This window comes from Eucyclogobius newberryi, unplaced genomic scaffold (assembly GCF_026437365.1).
Source record: "Eucyclogobius newberryi isolate DKJ021-1_F unplaced genomic scaffold, fEucNew1.0.hap1 SCAF_55, whole genome shotgun sequence".
In the NCBI taxonomy this organism is placed as follows: Eukaryota; Metazoa; Chordata; class Actinopteri; order Gobiiformes; family Gobiidae; genus Eucyclogobius; species Eucyclogobius newberryi.
Genome location: NW_027316223.1, coordinates 468,229 through 493,189, shown reverse-complemented (window position 1 = coordinate 493,189; position 24,961 = coordinate 468,229). Strand labels below are relative to the sequence as shown.

Genomic DNA, 24,961 nt, shown 5'->3' with positions numbered 1-24,961 from the left:
AGGATTTGAGAAGGTAAGAGCTAATTTAATGGTAAAAAAGATAAGATAAGATAAGATAAGATAAGATGAGATGAGATGAGATGAGATGAGATGAGATAAGATAATAAGATAAATACATAAATACCATTGCATGTGATCACAACAGTAATTGCACATGAATATGTGTCATGAAGGCACATAGATTGCACATGAATTTCACAGTAATTGCACATGAATTGCACATGGATTCCAACAGCAATTGCACATATGACGGAATTGCACATCAGTATTAGGTTAGGTCAGTATTGCGAGTGTTCAGGACTAACAGTGTTTGTTATAAAGTCTGACAGCAGCAGGAAGGAAAGACCTACGAAACCTTTCCCTCACACAGCGAGGGTGGATTAGTCTCTCACTGAAGCTGCTCTCCAGAGCGGACATAGTGTCCTGCAGGGGATGACACTCATGGTCCAGCATAGATGTGAATCTAGCCAGGACCCTCATGTCCCCCACCTCCTGCACCGAGTCCAGAGCACAGCCCAGGACGGAGCTGGACTTCTCGATGACTTTGTCCAGCCTCTTCCTCTCCCTCTCTGTGATGCTGCTGCTCCAGCAGGCCACACCGTACAGGAGGGCTGATGCCACCACAGAGTCGTAGAAGGTCTTCAGGAGTGGCCCTGTCACTCCAAAAGACCTGAGTCTCCTCAGGAGGTAGAGCCGACTCTGTCTCTTCCTGTACAGTGCGTCTGTGTTATGAGTCCAGTCCAGTTTGTGGTTCAGATCAACACCCAGGTACTTGTATGAGTCCATTCTCTCAATGTCCCGTCCCTGGATGTTCACTGGTAAGGGGGCAGTGGGGTGGCGTCTGCGGAAATCCACCACCATTTCCTTGGTCTTCCCCGCTTTGATGAGGTGGTTCCGCTGACACCAGTCCACAAAGTCCTGCGCCAGTCCTCTGTACTCTGCGTCATCTTCGTCCGTGATGAGTCCGATGATGGCAGAGTCATCAGAGAACTTCTGCAGGACACAGCTGTCCGTGTCATGTCTGAAGTCTGCAGTGTAAAGGGTGAAGAGAAAGGGCGCGAGGACAGTGCCCTGGGGCGCCCCCACACTGCAGGTCCGAGTGTCAGACACACAATCCCGTGCTCTCACAAACTGTAAATCCTCTGGGACCGCATGAGGCTCGCTATTTCCGTCATTTTATTTTGAAGGGACCTCACGTTACCCATGACTACGGCGGGAACCGACTTCCTGTTTGTCCCTCTCTTCTCTCTGAGTTTACGTCCAGCCTGTCTGCTTCGTTGCGTTTTCCTTAGGATGTCCGCCGGGATAACGTGACGATCTCCGGGTAAGACGACTGTTCTCCGCAGTTTCATTAGTTCCTCCTTTGTGTAAACGCGGTACGGCGCCGGCCGGGGGGCGGGGCCGGAGCCGGGGGACTCAGAGCCAAGACACGATGAAAACACTCAATCCAGCCGAATAAAGTCAAAACAAGTTATTTTAAAGCGATTCCAGTGCGTGTCCCGATCGTTCATGAAGTTCCTCTTTCATATAAACGTGTATATAAGCGTGTACCGACAACACGCCGTACTTTGGCGGCGGCCGGAGGGCGCGGGGGGGCTAGCTCGGAGCTAGCTCACATCACAACAACACGACGAAAAACGCTCAAATCCAGCTGAAAAAAGTAAAAAACAGTTGAATTAAAAACGATTCCAGCGCGTGTCCCTATCGTACAGTAAAATAGAAAAAATGTACTAACTATATTTACAAAATATAGGAGATGAAGCACAATAAGTGTGAGAAAAAAGAGAGAGCGTTTACACCGGGCTGCTAGCTGTACCAGCGCCTTATGGCGTATAAAGAAGGCCTCATTGATGCTTGAGAGTTAAGGAACAGTTCTGTATGTAATAGATATAAGCCCATTCCACGTGCAACAAGTCTAGTGATTAGTATTTTCCTTGTGGCTCAGCCTATTAGACCATGGACCTGAAATCCACAATCCCGGATTTTGGAGGCTAGTATCCTGTGCATATTGCTTATGGGGTTATGTACCCATAATAGACTCAAATTGCTTCAAAATGTCTAATCATGGGTCTTTTTTGACCTACATCTTCTTTCACTACTCAGCTATCCTTTTCCCCAAAAAAGAAATAACAATGTAGGATGGATAAAAGAAATGTGCTGCTAGATTCAAAGCAAATGTGGAACTGGGAGCTTGCGCTGAAGATCGGCTTCCATCATCCAACACATTACTGACTAGCTTGGTTAATTTGGATTGACAATGGCAATAATGCAAGAAAAAACATTCTAGCAGAGGATGGTTTCGATCCATCGACCTCTGGGTTATGGGCCCAGCACGCTTCCGCTGCGCCACTCTGCTGAATGGTTATGATCATGGGACTCAAACCCACAATCCCTGGTTCAAGAGGCCAGTGCGTAATGCCCATGGGGCTGTATACGTCTAATAGACTCAAATCGCTTCAAAATATGAAATCTAATTTTAAAGGAATGTGGAACTGGGATCTTGCTACGAAAGACTGTGCTCTAACACTGAGCTACATAACCATCTCTTGTCTGTCATGATTATTGTCCAAGCGAGACCTGGAGTCAACACTTTTCACTTTGTGCCATCAACATATTGAATGGAGATGCAGGGGATTGAAACAAGGATTTCATAAATGCCCTCGTTCTGAAAGAAAGGCTCCGAAATTAAACATCAGCAAACATGCTGGTTTATAGAATAGAACCTCAAAATCTGTGCTGCTAAACACACGTTGCTGACAGGACTCGAACCTGCGCGGGGAAACCCCAATGGATTTCAAGTCCATCGCCTTAACCTCTCGGCCACAACAACAATATACATCAAAACTGTGTTTAAGAAAGTGGAAATTATCCACATTATTTTCTGAAACTAGCGCAATTACATTACCAGATTTAACTCTCCATGAATTCATGGAGACAGCATGTTTTACTAAACATTCTAAGCTCAGGTTTGGCGAGACATACCCATACTGGAAGTTGGGAATGTTGCCCAGGCTGCCTCGGCGAGAACTAGAAATTCTAACCCCTAGACCATATGAGAAATATAAAGATCAAGTGTAACAGATTGAATTGTAACATAAGCCTCATTGATGTTTGAGAGGTTAAAGAACAGTGCATAGTTGGGTCACCAGCTTTTAAGCAAGCATTTTTAATATCTAAATGTGCTTGGTTCTGCATGTCATGGAGAGAAGCACATAGCTCGGGATTTGTATCTTTCTTTTGGTTCAGCCAAATAGAGCCAGGTCTTGATTTTTAATACAGTTTTTTTTTAATGGGGTAGGAAGCACTATCAAGCAGCTCTGAGTTTGTGTTGTCCCGCCCCAGAAAATCTGGCTGAGTGCTCTAAGGAGCTAGATTTAAGTTCCAGTCCCTGTGAAGGGATGCTTTCAAGTACAACCGCTGCTACGTTGCATGGAACAGCTAAAGGTTGATTACTGCATATTGCACGCTGCATCCTAAATGGATGGGATTTTTCAATGTCTCTCTTAACAACCCACAGCGTGTCTTATTCATACTGTGGATTCAAGTCTTCCAAAAGGCTGACCACAATGTTCCCATGCCAGGAGTTGAACCCAGGCCACCTGAATGGGCCACTTTGTCTCACCTTCCTGCAGGTAGTGTGGATGGATGAAATAATATTGTTTGAATTTTATAAGTGCTACAAGGTTCAAAGGTAATGCGGGACTGGGAGCTTGCACTGAATCACCACATGTGCTGATTTGAAATATTTAAGTGAAGGTCTCTAAAATTCACTGCAGTGTAATCTGGCCATTAGCAAAGACTACAGTGTCACCTGGAGATGCTGGGGATTGAACCCAAGACCTCATACATGCTAAGCATTCGCTCTACCACTGAGCTACACCCCCTTCCTTATCAATGCCTTAAAATGATAGAATGGACAAAAACAGAACAGATAGAATAGAATCAACAGAAACAGTGACCAGATAGGCAATTCAATTCTTCATTTTTTTTTGTTTATTCCAATTTGACTGGTTGTGACACAAAGGTTTGTCCCATTGTTACTTTACTTACATGTGCGTCACTTTTTGTGTGTTACAGTAACTTTTTTGGCCTGATCACCCAGTCCACAAGTGTTCCTGTACCTATATATTTACAAATCAAGCACTGTTAAGCAGGTGGCATCCTTTGCTGGTCAGGGGGAAGAGAAAGGTATGTTTCCAGCAGGGTTCTAAGAAATATGAAGCAATGCCAATGGATTTTTTGCCCATCAGCTTGACCACCTGGCCACCACAATACTGCATCTTTGGAAAATTACAGTGAAAGCTTTAGACCAATAAAAAAATCAAGATATGCTTGTCCAGTCAAGAATTGCTGGAAAACATGACTGATCCCAAATGAAGTAAAGTATGCGCTCTACCGCTGACCCACTTTGTCTAGAAATGCTCCAAAAAGAAACACCAACCAACCTGCTAGTCTATAGATGCATAGAAAAGCTGAAGGTTGATTACAAACTTCCGCATGCTGCGCCCAAATTGATGCCAAGTTTCTATGCCTCTCTTCACCTCCGTCCAGCTTGAAAGTACTCGTAACCACGGTGAGTCTTGTACATAATGTGGCTACAAGTATTCCAGAAGGACAGACCAGATATTCCCATACCGGGAGTTGAACCCGGGCCACCTGAATGAGAGCCAGGAATCCTAACCGCTAGACCATATGGGAAGGATTTGAGAAGGTAAGAGCTAATTTAATGGTAAAAAAGATAAGATAAGATAAGATGAGATGAGATGAGATGAGATGAGATAAGATAAGATAATAAGATAAATACATAAATACCATTGCATGTGATCACAACAGTAATTGCACATGAATATGTGTCATGAAGGCACATAGATTGCACATGAATTTCACAGTAATTGCACATGAATTGCACATGGATTCCAACAGCAATTGCACATATGACGGAATTGCACATCAGTATTAGGTTAGGTCAGTATTGCGAGTGTTCAGGACTAACAGTGTTTGTTATAAAGTCTGACAGCAGCAGGAAGGAAAGACCTACGAAACCTTTCCCTCACACAGCGAGGGTGGATTAGTCTCTCACTGAAGCTGCTCTCCAGAGTTGACATAGTGTCCTGCAGGGGATGACACTCATGGTCCAGCATAGATGTGAATCTAGCCAGGACCCTCGTGTCCCCCACCTCCTGCACCGAGTCCAGAGCACAGCCCAGGACGGAGCTGGACTTCTCGATGACTTTGTCCAGCCTCTTCCTCTCCCTCTCTGTGATGCTGCTGCTCCAGCAGGCCACACCGTACAGGAGGGCTGATGCCACCACAGAGTCGTAGAAGGTCTTCAGGAGTGGCCCTGTCACTCCAAAAGACCTGAGTCTCCTCAGGAGGTAGAGCCGACTCTGGCTCTTCCTGTACAGTGCGTCTGTGTTATGAGTCCAGTCCAGTTTGTGGTTCAGATCAACACCCAGGTACTTGTATGAGTCCATTCTCTCAATGTCCCGTCCCTGGATGTTCACTGGTAAGGGGGCAGTGGGGTGGCGTCTGCGGAAATCCACCACCATTTCCTTGGTCTTCCCCGCGTTGATGAGGAGGTGGTTCCGCTGACACCAGTCCACAAAGTCCTGCGCCAGTCCTCTGTACTCCGCGTCATCTTCGTCCGTGATGAGTCCGATAATGGCAGAGTCATCAGAGAACTTCTGCAGGACACAGCTGTCCGTGTCATGTCTGAAGTCTGCAGTGTAAAGGGTGAAGAGAAAGGGCGCGAGGACAGTGCCCTGGGGCGCCCCCACACTGCAGGTCCGAGTGTCAGACACACAATCCCGTGCTCTCACAAACTGTAAATCCTCTGGGACCGCATGAGGCTCGCTATTTCCGTCATTTTATTTTGAAGGGACCTCACGTTACCCATGACTACGGCGGGAACCGACTTCCTGTTTGTCCCTCTCTTCTCTCTGAGTTTACGTCCAGCCTGTCTGCTTCGTTGCGTTTTCCTTAGGATGTCCGCCGGGATAACGTGACGATCTCCGGGTAAGACGACTGTTCTCCGCAGTTTCATTAGTTCCTCCTTTGTGTAAACGCGGTACGGCGCCGGCCGGGGGGCGGGGCCGGAGCCGGGGGACTCAGAGCCAAGACACATCGCCACGACACGACGAAAACACTCAATCCAGCCGAATAAAGTCAAAACAAGTTATTTTAAAGCGATTCCAGTGCGTGTCCCGATCGTTCATGAAGTTCCTCTTTCATATAAACGTGTATATAAGCGTGTACCGACAACACGCCGTACTTTGGCGGCGGCCGGAGGGCGCGGGGGGGCTAGCTCGGATGAAAAACGCTCAAATCCAGCCGAAAAAAGTCAAAAACAGTTGAATTAAAAACGATTCCAGCGCGTGTCCCTATCGTACAGTAAAATAGAAAAAATGTACTAACTATATTTACAAAATATAGGAGATGAAGCACAATAAGTGTGAGAAAAAAGAGAGAGCGTTTACACCGGGCTGCTAGCTGCACCAGCGCCTTATGACGTATAAAGAAGGCCTCATTGATGCTTGAGAGTTAAGGAACAGTTCTGTATGTAATAGATATAAGCCCATTCCACGTGCAACAAGTCTAGTGATTAGTATTTTCCTTGTGGCTCAGCCTATTAGACCATGGACCTGAAATCCACAATCCCGGATTTTGGAGGCTAGTATCCTGTGCATATTGCTTATGGGGTTATGTACCCATAATAGACTCAAATTGCTTCAAAATGTCTAATCATGGGTCTTTTTTGACCTACATCTTCTTTCACTACTCAGCTATCCTTTTCCCCAAAAAAGAAATAACAATGTAGGATGGATAAAAGAAATGTGCTGCTAGATTCAAAGCAAATGTGGAACTGGGAGCTTGCGCTGAAGATCGGCTTCCATCATCCAACACATTACTGACTAGCTTGGTTAATTTGGATTGACAATGGCAATAATGCAAGTAAAAACATTCTAGCAGAGGATGGTATCGATCCATCGACCTCTGGGTTATGGGCCCAGCACGCTTCCGCTGCGCCACTCTGCTGAATGGTTATGATCATGGGACTCAAACCCACAGTCCCTGGTTCAAGAGGCCAGTGCGTAATGCCCATGGGGCTGTATACGTCTAATAGACTCAAATTGCTTCAAAATATGAAATCTAATTTTAAAGGAATGTGGAACTGGGATCTTGCTACGAAAGACTGTGCTCTAACACTGAGCTACATAACCATCTCTTGTCTGTCATGATTATTGTCCAAGCGAGACCTGGAGTCAACACTTTTCACTTTGTGCCATCAACATATTGAATGGAGATGCAGGGGATTGAAACAAGGATTTCATACATGCCCTCGTTCTGAAGTGAGGCTCCGAAATTAAACATCAGCAAACATGCTGGTTTATAGAATAGAACGAAACCTCAAAATCTGTGCTGCTAAACACACATTGCTGACAGGACTCGAACCTGCGCGGGGAAACCCCAATGGATTTCAAGTCCATCGCCTTAACCTCTCGGCCACAACAACAATACACATTTGAACTGTGTTTAAGAAAGCGGAAATTATCCACATTATTTTCTGAAACTAGCGCAATTACATTACCAGATTTAACTCTCCATGAATTCATGGAGACAGCATGTTTTACTAAACATTCTAAGCTCAGGTTTGGCGAGACATACCCATACTGGAAGTTGGGAATGTTGCCCAGGCTGCCTCGGCGAGAACTAGAAATTCTAATCCCTAGACCATATGAGAAATATAAAGATCAAGTGTAACAGATTGAATTGTAACATAAGCCTCATTGATGTTTGAGAGGTTAAAGAACAGTGCATAGTTGGGTCACCAGCTTTTAAGCAAGCATTTTTAATATCTAAATGTGCTTGGTTCTGCATGTCATGGAGAGAAGCACATAGCTCGGGATTTGTATCTTTCTTTTGGTTCAGCCAAATAGAGCCAGGTCTTGGTTTTTAATACAGTTTTTTTAATGGGGTAGGAAGCACTATCAAGCAGCTCTGAGTTTGTGTTGTCCCGCTCCAGAAAATCTGGCTGAGTGCTCTAAGGAGCTAGATTTAAGTTCCAGTCCCTGTGAAGGGATGCTTTCAAGTACAACCGCTGCTACGTTGCATGGAACAGCTAAAGGTTGATTACTGCATATTGCACGCTGCATCCTAAATGGATGGGATTTTTCAATGTCTCTCTTAACAACCCACAGCGTGTCTTATTCATACTGTGGATTCAAGTCTTCCAAAAGGCTGACCACGATGTTCCCATGCCAGGAGTTGAACCCAGGCCACCTGAATGGGCCACTTTGTCTCACCTTCCTGCAGGTAGTGTGGATGGATGAAATAATATTGTTTGAATTTTATAAGTGCTACAAGGTTCAAAGGTAATGCGGGACTGGGAGCTTGCACTGAATCACCACATGTGCTGATTTGAAATATTTAAGTCAAGGTCTCTAAAATTCACTGCAGTGTAATCTGGCCATTAGCAAAGACTACAGTGTCACCTGCTGGGGATTGAACCCAAGACCTCATACATGCTAAGCATGCGCTCTACCACTGAGCTACATCCCCTTCCTTATCAATGCCTTAAAATGATAGACGGATAGATGGACAAAAACAGAACAGATAGAATAGAATCAACAGAAACAGTGACCAGATAGGCAATTCAATTCTTCATTTTTTTTTTGTTTATTCCAATTTGACTGGTTGTGACACAAAGGTTTGTCCCATTGTTACTTTACTTACATGTGCGTCACTTTTTGTGTGTTACAGTAACTTTTTTGGCCTGATCACCCAGTCCACAAGTGTTCCTGTACCTATATATTTACAAATCAAGCACTGTTAAGCATGTGGCATCCTTTGCTGGTCAGGGGGAAGAGAAAGGTATGTTTCCAGCAGGGTTCTAAGAAATATGAAGCAATGCCAATGGATTTTTTGCCCATCAGCTTGACCACCTGGCCACCACAATACTGCATCTTTGGAAAATTACAGTGAAAGCTTGAGACCAATAAAAAAATCAAGATATGCTTGTCCAGTCAAGAATTGCTGGAAAACATGACTGATCCCAAATGAAGCAAAGTATGCGCTCTACCGCTGACCCACTTTGTCTAGAAATGCTCCAAAAAGAAACACCAACCAACCTGCTAGTCTATAGATGCATAGAAAAGCTAAAGGTTAATTACAAACTTCCGCATGCTGCGCCCTAATTGATGCCATGTTTCTATGCCTCTCTTCACCTCCGTCCAGCTTGAATGTAATTGTAACCACAGTGAGTCTTGTACATAATGTAAGCCGGGAGTTGAACCCGGGCCACCTGGATGAGAGCCAGGAATCCAAAACCGCTAGACCATATGGGAAGGATTTGAGAAGGTAAGAGCTAATTTAATGGTAAATAAGATAAGATAAGATAAGATAAGATAAGATAAGATAATAAGATAAATACATAAATACCATTGCATGTGATCACAACAGTAATTGCACATGAATATGTGTCATGACGGCACATAGATTGCACATGAATTTCACAGTAATTGCACATGAATTGCACATGGATTCCAACAGCAATTGCACATATGACGGAATTGCACATCAGTATTAGGTTAGGTCAGTATTGCGAGTGTTCAGGACTAACAGTGTTTGTTATAAAGTCTGACAGAAGCAGGAAGGAAAGACCTACGAAACCTTTCCCTCACACAGCGAGGGTGGATTAGTCTCTCACTGAAGCTGCTCTCCAGAGCGGACATAGTGTCCTGCAGGGGATGACACTCATGGTCCAGCATAGATGTGAATCTAGCCAGGACCCTCATGTCCCCCACCTCCTGCACCGAGTCCAGAGCACAGCCCAGGACGGAGCTGGACTTCTTGATGACTTTGTCCAGCCTCTTCCTCTCCCTCTCTGTGATGCTGCTGCTCCAGCAGGCCACACCGTACAGGAGGGCTGATGCCACCACAGAGTCGTAGAAGGTCTTCAGGAGTGGCCCTGTCACTCCAAAAGACCTGAGTCTCCTCAGGAGGTAGAGCCGACTCTGTCTCTTCCTGTACAGTGCGTCTGTGTTATGAGTCCAGTCCAGTTTGTGGTTCAGATCAACACCCAGGTACTTGTATGAGTCCATTCTCTCAATGTCCCGTCCCTGGATGTTTACTGTTTTTTTTTTTTGTTTTTTTTTTATCTTTTATTATCAAAAACATCAAAACAAGTATTTACATATATTTACATGAATGTACAGACAGACATGACACACAAGGGCAGGGGAATGGGATACACAAGGGCAGGGGGAGACGAGACAAAAAATTACAGAAAATCAAACACACAATCATTCTCCAAACATTCTTCAGTGATGGGGGGTGATGCCGTGGTTGGGGTTGATGCCGTGGTTGGGGGGGTTATGCCGGGGTCAGAAGATGATGTCCAGGTTTCCAGAGGGTGTGAGGTGGATCAGGGTGTTGTGGGGGACGAGGTGGGTGATGAACCGGTGCTCTGCTGCCATGTGGAGGTGTCGGAGGTGTGCGGCCAAGAGTCCTTTGAAGATGGGCCAGGGTTCTGCTGTTTTATTGTCACGGAGATGGATGTTCCTGTTGAGATATAATGTGTACCGGCTATGGAGAGGGTTAGTCGGGCGAGATGGGTGTTGGCTACAGAGCGACTCTGTCCGGGACCAAAGAGGAAGAGCCAGGGCTCCTGGTCGTCCCCTCCTAGGGCCGCCGGCAGTGGGAGCCTCCAGGACAGCCTCCGAGCGAGGAGGTCCTGCAGTCGGGACCAGAACGGGCGGACGGCCGGGCAGGTGTACAGCATGTGCTCCAGGGTCTCGGGGGGTCCGTGGCACACGGGGCAGTCCGCAGCGTAGCTGTCGGGAAGAAATGCGTGCAGTGCTGCGGATGTAAAGACGATCCTGTGTCTAAATCTGAAGTCAAAATGACCTACGTTATGTGGGGTGTACCAATTATAGATGTTGGCCCAGATGGTTGCAATGGTGCGTGCGGGGAATGTTAATGACCATTTGTGTTCCGAGGCGGGACGCCTGAGCACTCCCGGCAACAACAACTGATACAGGATGCGGGTGGGTAGGTCTGTGAAAATCCTAAACCTCCCCGTGCTAACAAATACATTAAAATTCAACTTACCTGTCGTGCTCCCCATTTGGCCCAAAGTGCTTCCCCAATGCCTGACCAGATTCCTGTTAAAAATACTTACCATACCACTAATATACTTTTTCCTAAACACTTTACCTGCTAACCTAAAACACTTCCCTATATAATCTACACTAAAATTACCTTTCACGTCAAATACCTTACCTACATATTCCAGCCCAGCCTCCTCCATCGCCCCACTGATCGTGCACTCACGCTTCCCGGGGGGAGCGGAGAGCAAGTCAGGGTTATGACGGAGGGGCATGTGCGCGAGACCCTCACCGCTGTCTGGAACCGCCACAGTCAGGGGCCTGAAAGTCCTCCACGCCTCCAAGAGTTCCCTCTCGAAGGGGGGGAGGCCTTCCAGGACCGAAACAGGGGGCAACAAACACAAATTATAAACACCAAACTTACCTAGACTATTAACAAACTCACCTATATAATCCTTCCATGGAGCATCTACCTCAACGTCTAGAAATTTCCGAATTGTTTTCAGCCGGAAGGCCTTCTTCCTTAACTCTAAATCTGCTAACTTTAAACCTCCCTGATCGTACTCACCTATCATAACCTTATGTGCAATAAAGCCCCTCTCACGATTCCACAAAAAGTGGTTTATCACTAACCTTAATTTGTTAGCATAGACCCCCGGCAGGCCGTACACGGAGAGTGCATGGTTCAACATGGACATGCACAAAGAATTTACAACTAAGACTTTACCTTTTAATGTCAGATTACGACGTCTCCAAAAATTCAAGCGCGCTGTAATTTTCTCGCACAAAGGCGACCAAAGTGCAGTACGACACGCCTCCTCGTCTCTGCCCAGGGGGACGCCGAGGACCTTGTAGGAGTCCCCGGCCTCCCGGAGCTGGACAGGGAGAGGAACAGGCGTGACGCTGCCGCAAAATTTAACCGTGGTTTTATCGAAATTTATTTTGGCCCCTGAAGCGAGGCCATAAACATTGAGCACGTGGAGAGAGGCGTTCAGGCTCTCCACGTCTCGGAGGATCAGATTCGTGTCATCTGCGTACTGAAAAATTTTGACTTCCCTACCCGCAGGCGTGGTCAGTCCCCTCACCGCCGCGTCCGCCCGCAACATGGCCGCCAAAGGCTCAGCGGCGATGCTGTAGAGGAGCGACGAGAGGGGACAGCCCTGCCTGACTGATCTTTTTAAGGGGAAAGAGTCAATTAGAAACCCGTTGACTTTGACCTTACTGACCGCAAAGGAATAGATGAGCTGTAGCCAATTAACAAACCGTTCGCCGAAACCTAACTTACCTAATACAGTCCAGAGGAACGAATGCTCAACTCTGTCGAACGCCTTGTTAAAGTCTACACTAACGTGAATACCACCGGTCGCGTGCATCTGCCGAAGGAGATATCTCAGAGACAAAACTATGTCTGAGATGTCCCTCCCGGGGACGCTGTAGGCCTGCGAGGGGTGTATGATGGATCCAATCACACGCTTTAACCTACCTGCTAATACCTTTGCTAAAATTTTATAGACTACGTTCAAAAGGCTAATGGGCCTGTAGTTGGCGAGGCTGCTCCTGTCGCCCTTCTTAAAAAGCAGAGTGACGACACTCATCGCAAAACCATCGCCAACTCTACACTCACTCTCAAAATCCTGATATAATAGGAGTAGGATCGGAGCTAACCTGGAAGCGAAACGCTTGAAAAACTCACAGGTTAGTCCGTCCTCTCCGGGGCTTTTTCCTGTATTTAAACTCTTGACTGCAGCCTCTATCTCCATGAGAGACAGAGGCGCGTCGCACAGCTCCCTATCCTCCCTGCTCAGTTTGCGCTCCAGAGCACCTACAGCCTGGTCTAAAGCCTGCTCTGCCACTCCGTCTGAACTAAAAAGCCTACTATAGAAATCCTGCGCTGTCTCTAAAACCTCACTTACCTCGGAAACAATCTTACCTGTCTTCTCTATCAACTTATCTATGTGCATCTTTCCCTGTGTAGCCTTCTCACAGCCGAAGAAGAACGCTGTCGAGCGTTCTCCTTCGACTGTGTGTCTGGCTTTTGCCCTCAAAATTGCACCCTGACACCTACTTACCTCCAGCTGCTCCAGCTCAGCGCGCACCACCAGGTACTCTGGATCCACAGGGCCAGTGGTGGAAGCTGCGCCCTGGTCCAGGACCTGCAGGCGCTGGCGGAGAGCGGTCTCCCTCCTGGTCGACAGCCACGCCTTGTGTTTGCTGTAATTGACACAGAGCTTTTTAATGCGTGTTTTTGCCGTCGGCCACCAATCGACCACGCTGTCGATCAGCTCCAGCTCCATGTCAAATACATCAAACAAAAAGTCCATTTTCCTACAAAAAGTTTCATCACCGAGGATGGAGCTGTTTAGGACCCACAGTCCTCCATTCCTCGGTGATGAAACTAACCCAAAATAAATATCTAAAGTGGAGTGATCACTCAAGCCTGACCACTTGTAGGAAGCACCACTGACTCTCTGTGCCAGGTCTGAGGAGGCAAAACAGAGGTCAATGCGGGACTGCTTCAGGACGCCCTGCCACCTGGAGAAATCCTTCAGGAAGGGGTGGACGAACCGCCACACCTCCGTCAGGTTCCTGCTGGCGGCTTCTTCCAACAGGGCTGTCCTGGCAGTGCTGTTTTTAAAAGAGTTGTTAATGCCGATGTCTGTCTTGCAAAGTGTTGTATTAAAGTCACCGATTATGATTGTATTGTCGTTTGCAAAGCGAAATATTTTTTTGAAGAATTGCCTCCTCAGACCATCATCGTTCGGGGCGTAGATATTAATTAGTCTGAACTTCACTGTGTCCGTGAAGTCCAGGACCAGGAAGGAGCCCTCTGGGTCGGCGTGTACCAGGGTGGGTTGGCCTAAGACACCAGGCCTCACCACCGTGGCCACATCGCGCGAGCACGCCGTGCCCAGGGCCCAAAATACAGAGCCTACTCCCACGTTCCGCACTCGTTGCGCGTGGCTGACATCCCAATGCGTTTCTTGGATGCAGAGCACGTCCCACTTGGAAAAGTGTAACGCGCTCTGCATCCGCACTGGGCTCCGCAGGCCGCCTGCGTTCCAAGAGGACAAGGAGAACGCCATTAAGAGGAGACTTTGGAGGATACAACCCATCTTTTATTTCGACTTCTTTTTGGCGCCCGTCGCATCTGACTCCCACACTCTTTTTCTGACTTCACGGGTGGAGAAATCCATGAAGTCATCATTAAAAACAGTCTCAAGCTCACCTCGTGGGGCAGAGCTGCGTGTGGAGGATGGTGGGTTGATGGAGCTTTCTGCTGGCGCTTTTGATGTGGCTGGAATGGAGGAGGCGGAGGAGGTGGAGCCGCTCTGAGCAGCAGCGCCCTCTCCATCTCCTGCCACCTGCTTCCTGCGTCTTGTCCCTTTCTTTTCCTTCTTCTCCACCTGTCCCCTCTTACCACCGTCCGACTGGAGCTTGGGATCATCACCCAGCCCTGTGGTGATGTCCCCCCCTTTGGAGGTAAGATGCGGGGCCTGTCCCGCACCCATCCTCCTCCCGGGTTCAGCCTCTGCCTCCACGGGCTTAGGAGTTGGACCCTCACGAGTCCCTTCCCTCTGGTCAGGAGGAGCAGTTTGTCCTGCTCCCACCTTCCCAGACGCCAGCGCTGAGCCGAGCACCATCTCCAGTGCGACGGGCGCCTCCTCGTCTGAGGAGTCAGAGGAGCAAGAGGAGCCGAACACCTCTGGCTCCCCTGACTCCTCCACAGCCTCCTCCTCCAAAACCTCCTCTACTTCGGAGAGAGCAGTTGCGGGCACGTTCTGGGCCACGTCACTGCTCTCTCCTCCAATGGCGTCCTCCCTGTCCTCCCCTCTGTCCTCCCCTCTGTCCTCCTCTCTGTCACCCGCACCACACGGACATAAGTGGCGGAACATGCGGCACTCTCTGCACTTCGGGGCCCACTGCGCGACACACTCGCGCGCGTAATGCCCCTGGCTCCCGCAGTTGCGGCACAGAAAGTCAGGGCACTCCCTCAGAATATGGCCAGGCTGGAGACACCCCCTACACACCCGCACCTGCCTGTCGTGTATTACCCTGAAGTACTCGGGGCCCCCCGCGGTGTCAAACCTGACAGAATACGGTAAGGACTGCACCGTGTCCGTGAACCTTACCCGTACAAACCTGGTGCCGTCCGCCATGTTCGTCCCCGGCCACATTCTCCTCCTCACCTCGGAGACCGCAGAGACCCCCCAGGCGTAGAGCTTGGCCAGGATCTCCTCGTCCTCGATATAAGCCGGCAGCCCCATGAAGGACATGACCAGCTCATCAACCGAGATGTCACGGGCGTGAACCCTGACTCCTCCAATGCAGTACCCATCCAGGAGCCGCTCCTTCGCTTTGGTGGTACTGACGGTTACTTCATATTTGTCCTTTGAGATGAGTCTGCACGCTACTATGGAGCCGCACACCTCCTGAGTTGATTTCAAAAAAGCTAGTGGCGTGATTTGTGCTCCCTCCGTTAGTTCCAATACCACAGTGAGTTCTTTCATAAATTTCATCCTTCTTTCTTTGTTCTTTCTATTATTTACTGATTCTTTCAAACTTTGTCTTGCCTTTGTCGTGTCCATTCCAGTGTCCGATGCCGTGTTGTCCGTCCTTTGAGCCATGCTCACAAAAAAACAAAAAATCCACCTCCCAGTAAGTTTACTGGGAGGGGAACAAACAAAAAAACTGAAAAAAGTAAATGAAAATGATCAAAATAACGATTAAAAACTCCAAAAAACTCCCAAACCTCCAGCTCCAGACCATGCAGCACACCACAAATTGCACGCACCTCAAAAAGGCGAAATCTACGAGGTAACATTGGTCACTGAATATCTAGCTGAAACAGGTGGAGTAGCATTTAAGAGGCGCTGTGGCTGTCTAGTAAACAGGACATCCTGGGTTCAAATCCCAGCAGTGCCTTCATGATAGCCTTTCAAGCAAATCAGTTGTTTACATGTACAGAAAAACTTATCACCCGAAAGAGCTCTTTTACATTTTGCAATTAGAGATTGAAAAGTATCCCTGAATAAACAGAGTAAATGCACTCTTTTCACTCCTTGTTTCTCAGTTTGATGGTAAGGATTGATTGATGTAGACTGTTTTCGGATGACTGTTTTGCTTTTGTGAAAAAGGGGAATCAGACAAAAGTTGCAAAGGCATTCAAAGGCTGTGAGTTCGAGACCCACCAGAGTCACTGTTGTAACCCCTGTTATCTACATTGGTAAATAGGAAAGCCTGCTTGTGTTATTAACTGATGAAAGGAACTGCTAAACTTGGTTCAATTACCACAGAATCCCAGTGTGCTATAGGCTGGCCACTGCTTGGTAGGAGTTTCCCGTACGTGAGTGACTGTTCCTTCCTTCCTTCACGCCCCGCTCAACCTCGTCTTCTTCTAAAGAGCTTGGCGCTGTCATCAGAAGCTTTGGTCTTACTCAGCACCTGAGTGGCCCCACAGAGGGCAAATGGCACACTCTGGACCTGCTAATGACAAAGCGGGTTAATATTTCAAATTACAGTGTGGTAAATGTTACTTTGTCTGATGGTTTCTGTATTTCTCCAGGTGCAATGAGTTTGCAGTGTTCTTTGCAAGACTCATTTCAGAACATTAATAATACCATTATTTGCAGATAACAAGCACGCAGCCAACTAGACAACTGGAGTTAACCCATTTTGCATTTGTGGCTGACAAAACTTTCCAAGAGATCACCACAAGTCTGAGTTCCACTACATGCTGCCTTTATGCATTGCCTACTAGATTTTTAAAGTCTATGGTGAGCAGTCTGTTGGCTCCAATCAATGAAAAAGTCAACATGTTGCTTGGATCTGGAATTTTCCCAAGAGCCTTAAAACTGCAGTCATTAAGCCTCTCTTAAAGAAGAGCAGTCTTGATGCCACAGTGCTAAATAAATACCGGCCCATCTCAAACCTACTACTACTCAGTTGTCCATTCAAGCATGCAAATTATTTACAACGACAGAAAATGCGCTGCTGTTACAAATTGGAATAAGAGATGGAAAAGTATCCCTGCACACACAGATTAACTGCACTCTTTTCACTTTTTGATTCTCAGTTTGTTGGCAAGGAATGACTGATGTAGACCCATTTTGGATGAATACCGTGTTTTGCGTTTGTGGAAATGAGCATCATGGAAGGATGTATGGGCTCTGTGGCGCAATGGATAGCGCATTGGACTTCTAGGCATAATTTGCAAGGGGATTCAAAGGTCGCTAATGGTGAGAGTACATGGTTGTTTTTTACAATGGAAAGTCTGCTCGCTTTACTATCTGATGAAAGGCACTGCTGAACGAGGTTCAATTGCCAAGTGTGCTTGAAAAAGTAAGCAAATACATCGGCATTATGTCAAATAACATTATCTTGCAATTTTTCCTCAACATCCAGATCAACTGCAGTATATTGAGTGCGCAATAAATTGGCGAGAGTCGATTGATTGAGAGACTTCCAGTTTTTTTATAGCTACATTGGTACAGGGGATTTAGCTCAAAGGTAGAACGATTGATGCCCTCGCTCTCCATTAAACACAGTTGATTGGACAGGGGCTGAACTTTCGAAAGTTGCTGGCTCGCTTTTTTCAAGATTGTTTGCACTGTTTGCAATCCTTGTTTCCCATTTTTGTGGCAAGGGATGATTGATGTTAAGACTTGTAGCTTTGGATCACCGTTATCCGTCTAGGGAGCATTCTGCGGTTCAATGGTGTAATGGTTTGCGCACTTTGAATCCAGCGATCCGAGTTCAAATCTCAGTGGAACCTTGAGTGCCCCGAGAGTAGCGTTACTCTTTTGAAAAAGTGCAGAAACATGAAGAATCTTTGGGTAAAATCTGTGCTTACCCCCTGAAAGGAGCCAACCAAAGCATACAAACTAAACAAAGCTGTTAAAATCTGGAGCTGGTTTTCTTATGACCAAGCTTATGATTCAACGCCTGGATTACAAAAGGCGTAAACGTTTCACCGCATTGCAAAAGAAAATCAAATGAAAAGCATTGATGTGTTGAAGGAATCCTTTGACTTGGAGAGACAGGACTTTTATAGGACTTATTATAAGCAAGAAATGAAACAAAGAAATGACCACTATAATCCTCTGACAGTAATCTTTGTTGAAACCAATCAATCAGAACTTGCGAGGGGAATCATTTCTAAATGATCTCAATGCATTGGTAATCTGGACAACGTTCTGCTGAGTATATTCTAAACCAATGGGAACGAGAAGTTAACCTGGTTTTGTCTGACCAAGAGTGTGGAAATGTAGGAACAGCCCTGAGGAAGACCACAAAATCACATGCCTGAAGGGGAAAAATATGTTTTTTTCACCACACCATGTCAAAGTGTCCATTATTCACAAGGAAATGCTAACTGCTGGAGAACCCAGCAGGCAAACCACTATCAGGTGTTTTGGGGCTGTGCTGTTGCTCAAAAATAATGGACTGAAATTCAAAGGGCACTGCAGACTGTTTTTGACTTTTCCATCCCACTCAAATTTAAAACTATGTACTTGGGCCTCAACACTCCTGCCATGGACACAATAAATGGATACCCTTGGAACATACTTTTGGCTGTAGAGAAAAAGGCCATCACAAAGAAATGCTCGACACCAACCACGCCAACGATCAAAGACTTGACTGACATAGTAACAGACATTAGACATTGGATGAATGGAAAACAGTGACATTCAGGCTTAATTTGGATAAGCACTAATTTGATCGACTTTGGACCAAGTAGGACCCCTATTTTCATTTAAATGTGATTTTGTTTTTATTTTATGTTTAGTGCTATTTATGTTCTTTTTATTTCGATTTTTGCTCCCTGGTCGTGTCCTGTATTGTTTTTATTTTTAATCAAAAGAAAAGAAAAAAGGACACACAGAACTAGTTCATTTTCTCGCTACGTTATGCCACACGTTTCGCTCCCTTGCCTAAATTTTTGAAAAAGTAGCCGAAATAGTTGGGAGAGCGTTAGACTGAAGATCTAAAGGTCCCTGGTTCAATCCCGGGTTTCGGCATGTGTACCTGAATGTTAGTCTTTGCTCAAAAATACAATGAATAGGAATGCTGGGTCTATTGGATATTTTGCGAGATCAGGACATAAATGGCATGGAAAGGATCTATAAAACATAAACAGCAAGCTTTCATTGGAACATTGTTAGCATGAACATGTTTGGTAACATGTTTGGTTTCGCTGAATGTTGTACCCAAGACCTTCTGCGTGTAGGGCAGATGTGATGACCACCACACAATGAAACTATGAAGCAGAAGTTTGCCTACTTCAATGCTGCTCTCTTTGATATAGCCCAATGATCAAATGTCATACTTATTTTCAAAACAGGACATCCTGTAGAAAGGTGTGGTTCAACGGTATAGCGGCTAGCGCTCTGAATCCAGAGTTTTTCTTCATTTTTAATTGCAATTAGAGGGTTAAACCTTTTATGGGTATGTCAAGATTCTCGCCTCTGTGGCGCAATCGGCTAGCGCGTTCTGCTGGTAGGCGAAAAGTTGGTGGTTCGAGCCCACCCAGGGACGACTGCGCACCTTGCCAGAGCAAGCAAGAAATACAATCCCAGAAGTAACCACTGTATGTAATTATGTAAGGAAACCAGGAAATCATTACGGCGCTGGGGCTTCCTTGGTCAAAGGGCCTGTTTAGTAAACAGGAAATGCCTACTCTTTTGTCTATGAAAAATATTTACAAGGAGAGTAAAGCCCACAAGAAGAGCCCTCAAACCCATACCTTTCTCCCTCAAGTTTACTGCTGCTACACTTTGCATTAAGAGAGGGAAAAGTATTGCTGCACATCAAGATTGTTTGCACTGTTTGCACTCCTTGTTTCTCATTTTTTTGGCAAGGGATGATTGATGTAAAGACTTGTAGCTTTGGATCACCGTTATCCGTCCAGGGAGCATTTTGCGGTTCCATGGTGTAATGGTTAGCACACTTTGAATCCAGCGATCCGAGTTCAAATCTCAGTGGAACCTTGAGTGCCCCGAGAGTAGCGTTACTCTTTTGAAAAAGTGCAGAAACATGAAGAATCTTTGGGTAAAATCTGTGCTTACCCCCTGAAAGGAGCCAACCAAAGCATACAAACTAAACAAAGCTGTTAAAATCTGGAGCTGGTTTTCTTATGACCAAGCTTATGATTCAACGCCTGGATTACAAAAGGCGTAAACGTTTCACCGCATTGCAAAAGAAACTCAAATGAAAAGCATTGATGTGTTGAAGGAATCCTTTGACTTGGAGAGACAGGACTTTTATAGGACTTATTATAAGCAAGAAATGAAACAAAGAAATGACCACTATAATCCTCTGACAGTAATCTTTGTTGAAACCAATCAATCAGAACTTGCGAGGGGAAGAAGAAGAAGAAGAAGAAGAAGAAGAAGAAGAAGAAGAAGAAGAAGAAGAAGAAGAAGAAGAAGAAGAAGAAGAAGAAGAAGAAGAAGAAGAAGAAGAAGAAGAAGAAGAAGAAGAAGGCGGCGGCGGCGGCGGCGACGACGAACACCTTATGCTCTCTAAACGCGGGGAAATCTCGTGGACCTCCAAGCCGTCGCTTGAGAGGCAAGGCGAGGAGGAGGAGAAGTAGGAGTAGACAAGTTGGCGCCCATCAGGGAGCTGTGGGACTTGTGGTGCAAGCGACTGCCGCTCATGTACAATCCGGGATCCAAGGTCACCGTAGACGAGAGGCTGGTTTCGTTTAGAGGTGATTTTTTTTTATTTAAACAAATGGAGAAAAAAAAAGAGAAAATAATAATAATCAATAAATCAATAAATCAATAAATTAATAAATTAATAAATTAATAAATTAATAAATTAATAAATTAATAAATTAATAAATTAATAAATCATGAAAAGTAAATTCAAATTAAATAATATTTGTTGTTCTTGTGTTCTTGTTTTTCCTTCATTATTTTTTTTTATTTTTTTTCCCCTTCTTCTTCTTCTTCTTCTTCTTCTTCTTCTTATTCTTCTTCTTCTTCTTCTTCTTCTTCTTCTTCTTCTTCTTCTTCTTCTTCTTCTTCCTTCTTCCTTCTTCTTTCTTCTTCTTTCTTCGTTCTTCTTTCTTCTTTGACAGGTCGCTGCCCCTTCCCTCAAAGCCGGCGAAGTACGGAATCAAGCTGTGGGTCGCGTGCGACTCGCTGTCCAGTTACGCCTGGAAGATGCAGGTCTACACCGGGAAATCCGATAAGCGCGCGCCTCCGGAGAAGAACCTGGCCACGCGGGTCGTGCTCGATCTCACCGAGGGACTGGGAAGGGGGGCCGGGGGGGGCGCAACGTCACGTGCGACAACTTCTTCACCTCGTACGAGCTCGCCCGCAGGCTATTCTTCGAGAGGGACGGCCTCACCCTGCTGGGGACGCTGCGCGCCAACAGGAGCGAGTTCCCGCGGGAACTGGTCGACACGAAGCGCAGGGCGATCGCGTCTTCCGTCTCGTGTTCACGTTGGGCGAGACCGCGCCGGGGACCTCTTCCAACGGCTACGGCAACGAACGGAGTCCCCTCGGTCGCCTTGGTCTCCTACCTGGCGAAGAAGAGCAAGAACTTGCAGATCCTCACCACGGTGCGGCGCCACCTACGGAGACGGCAATCGCGGCGGCGGCGAGCCTCCTCCTCCGAGCAAACCGGCGGCCGTGCTGCATTACAATCGCACCAAGGGAGGCGTGGACAACCTGGACAAGGTGACAGGTACCTACAGCTGCAGGAGGAAAACCTGCCGGTGGGCCCTCGTCCTGTTCCACAACATGATCGACGTGTCCGCGTACAATGCTTTCGTCCTGTGGCGGGAGCTGAACCTGATGTGGATGGTCGGCAAACGCCACAGACGCAGGCTGTTCATGGAGCAGCTGGGGAGCGCGCTCGTCGCGCCTCGTATACGCGGGAGGGAGGAGGAAGGGAGGGGGAGGGGGAGGGGGGGGGATGACCTGGCGTCATCGGGGACATCTCGGGAGAGGGGAGAAGAGAGGGGAGAGGAGAGGGGAGAGAGGGGGGGAGGAGGAGGAGGAAGAGAACCCGCTGCTGTACCCGCGAAGAGGAAGTGGTGCCGAATATGCCCCAGGAGCAAGGACACTAAAACGACGAACGTGTACCGAGGGTGCCTCGTACACGTGTGTGGCGAGTGCGCCCCCAGCTACTGCCCGCGCTGCGCTCGGACCTAAGTATCTGTCGACCTTACGATCGCTGCCGTTGCCGCCGTTGCCTTGCCGCCGCCAAAAATTTCCTGTGTTGTGTTTTTTTTATTTTTTATATTTGTCCAAGAAGCTTATACCAGGAATGGGATCCGAACCCACGAGGGCCACCGCCCGTCGGATCTTGAGTCCGAAGCCTTAACCGCTCGGCCATCCTGGTGAAAGCCTATAATGGCGTTGCTCGCTTGTAAAAGGGGTGTCGGTCGGTCGGTCGGTCGCCGCCGCCGCCACGCTACTATTTTGAATAAAGAATGCGACAACGCCGAAAAGAGAAAAATAATATATAGATATTTTTTTAAATGCTATTGTGTCAATTTTTATTTTATTTTAAATAATAAGGATGAAAAAAAAAATAAAAAATTATGTCCTTACGATGAAGAAGTAGAGTGAAAGAGAGAGAAAGAGAAAGAGAGAGAGAGAGAGAGAGAGAAAGAGAGAGAGAGAAAGAGAGAGCGAGTAAAACGGGCGCGTGCGCAATTGCGACACCTGCAGGTCAAGCCGGGGAGGTGGCATGGCTTACTAATGATAATACTTACAGGGGGCGGTGTATCAGCGTATCGTTGTGGCCGAGCGGTTAAGGCGACGGACTCCATATCCATTGGGAGTTTACCCTGCGTTTCAAAAATGCTACTCGAACATGTTAGTCGATATTCATTGACCAATTTTACCTCGTAGACTTTGCCTGCAATTGCTCTTCCAATCGTCCCTGGGTGGGCTCGAACCACCAACCTCCCGGTTAACAGCAGAGCGCGCTGCCCAATTGCGCCACAGAGTCATACAGCCCACATGGTATAATAATTGCGACTCTACAAGCCGCAATATCTTTTTTTTTTTTTAAAGCGAGCCAGCAACATTCGAAAGTTCAGCCCCTGTCCAATCAACTGTGTTTAATGGAGAGCGAGGGCATCAATCTTTCTACCTTTAAGCTAAATCCCCTGTACCAATGTAGCTATAAAAAAACTGGAAGTTTTTCAATCAATCGACTCTCGCCAATTTATTGCGCACTCAATATACTGCAGTTAATCTGGATATTGAGGAAAAATTGCAAGATAATGTTATTTGACATAATGCCGATGTATTTGCTTACTTTTTCAAGCACACTTGGCAATTGAACCTCGTTCAGCAGTGCCTTTCATCAGATAGTAAAGCGAGCAGACTTTCCATTGTAAAAAACAAATATGTTCTCTCACCATTAGCGACTCATTGCGCCACAGAGCCCATACATCCTTCCATGATGCTCATTTCCACAAACGCAAAACACGGTTTTCATCCAAAATGGGTCCACATCAGTCATTCCTTGCCAACAAACTGAGAATCAAAAAGTGGACTGCTTGCCATTACAACCCTTGAAATCTTGGTCATAAATTTTCTTCTGTTTGAACCGAAAGAAGAAGAATTAAACCCTCTGTAACAATGAGATTGCAACTATTTCACTCAATTCTCATCACCTGTTAAAGTCATCTCTTTATATGTACTCTACATAAATGGAAAGACTTCATCTAGTGTAAGGTTGCCAAAGCATTTACTTTGTACTGATTTTTGGAACGTTATCTTCGAGATAAGGGAGCTCAATGTCAGCATCGCTGAAATGTCCAAGGTGTCAGGGTCAAGGTAAACTCCTACCTAAGCGTAAGCAAATTTGGTCTACAAGTGGAGGAATGGGTTCTAATCCCACTCCTGACAATGGGTTTGTCCTATATTTGACCTCATTGCAAGTGTAGGGGAATGGAGATGGACATTCCACGGCCAGATAACAGAAAATCTCTCTTTGAACATTGGGGGGGTTTCTTTCTCCCTCTCTCCCTCACCGCAGGGAGCCGCTGTGACTTTGGCGATAACAGACCTTCTCCCCCACAGTCTTACAGGAGGACGCCCCGATGAAAACTATGTTTTATGTGATTATGCCATGAATGTTTGTCCGAATCAACTCCGTACACCTCATGTTTCACCTTGTGTTACGTATTTTTCCACTGTTTAAGGTTTTATATTCCCAATGCTTTAACTCGAGTGCCCATCACAGGTGAAAGAAGATGTAAAATGTATCTACCTCAAGGAATAATGTGCACAAACTGCCAAAAGTGTTTAACGTGTCGTCGCAGTAGCGCCCGCCCCTTTCGCTCCCAGCGTGCCCTGCGGCGCTAGGTGACAAAAAGACGCTCCGAGCTTGGAACGCTCTCTTCTCCTCTCTTCTCTTCTTGCTCTCTTCTTCCTTTTTTTTTGTTCAAGCCTTTGTCTATCTCTTTGAAGCCGTCTCCACGGACGAGCCTGTTTATTTTTCCTTTGTCTCAACAAAGCGTCCGCCACGTGGGTCGACAAGACTAGGCCAGCCTCATCGCCCCCCTGAACTCTGAAAACACCTGGAAACACCTGGAACTAAGCTTAAGCGCTAAACCGGACAGAGACTTTCTTTTCTACTTCGCTTCTACTATTTTTGAAGTAATCTACGCCGTTTACGTGGATCAGCGCTACGTTCTCATCTGAGTAAAGGCCGCGTGAGGAGCTAACACGCAGCTAAAGCGTTCTACCGCTAAGGAACTCCCGGACATCGCCACGCGCCATCTCGCGCCACCGCTGCCGCCCCGCGTCACGGACATCGCGGCACGCCACTGCCTTCGCCCGCCACACCGCTCCACGCGCCGCCTCGCGCCACCGCTGCCGCCCCGC

General features: G+C 46.7%; 6 non-coding genes across 6 annotated transcripts; all 6 read right to left on the bottom strand.

Annotated features, from left to right (window-relative positions):
- Positions 1-2,284: 2,284 nt before the first annotated feature.
- Positions 2,285-2,356, bottom strand: trnam-cau (transfer RNA methionine (anticodon CAU)). Its single transcript has one exon. It is a non-coding gene; the product is annotated as a tRNA-Met (tRNA).
- Positions 2,357-2,748: 392 nt separating this feature from the next.
- On the bottom strand, positions 2,749-2,830 carry trnas-uga (transfer RNA serine (anticodon UGA)). Its single transcript has one exon. It is a non-coding gene; the product is annotated as a tRNA-Ser (tRNA).
- Positions 2,831-3,812: 982 nt separating this feature from the next.
- trnaa-agc (transfer RNA alanine (anticodon AGC)) lies at positions 3,813-3,884 on the bottom strand. Its single transcript has one exon. It is a non-coding gene; the product is annotated as a tRNA-Ala (tRNA).
- Positions 3,885-4,626: 742 nt separating this feature from the next.
- Positions 4,627-4,698, bottom strand: trnae-cuc (transfer RNA glutamic acid (anticodon CUC)). Its single transcript has one exon. It is a non-coding gene; the product is annotated as a tRNA-Glu (tRNA).
- A 2,733-nt stretch (positions 4,699-7,431) lies between these two features.
- Positions 7,432-7,513, bottom strand: trnas-uga (transfer RNA serine (anticodon UGA)). The gene has a single exon. It is a non-coding gene; the product is annotated as a tRNA-Ser (tRNA).
- Positions 7,514-22,374: 14,861 nt separating this feature from the next.
- On the bottom strand, positions 22,375-22,457 carry trnal-caa (transfer RNA leucine (anticodon CAA)). Its single transcript has one exon. It is a non-coding gene; the product is annotated as a tRNA-Leu (tRNA).
- Between the last annotated feature and the right edge of the window lie 2,504 nt (positions 22,458-24,961).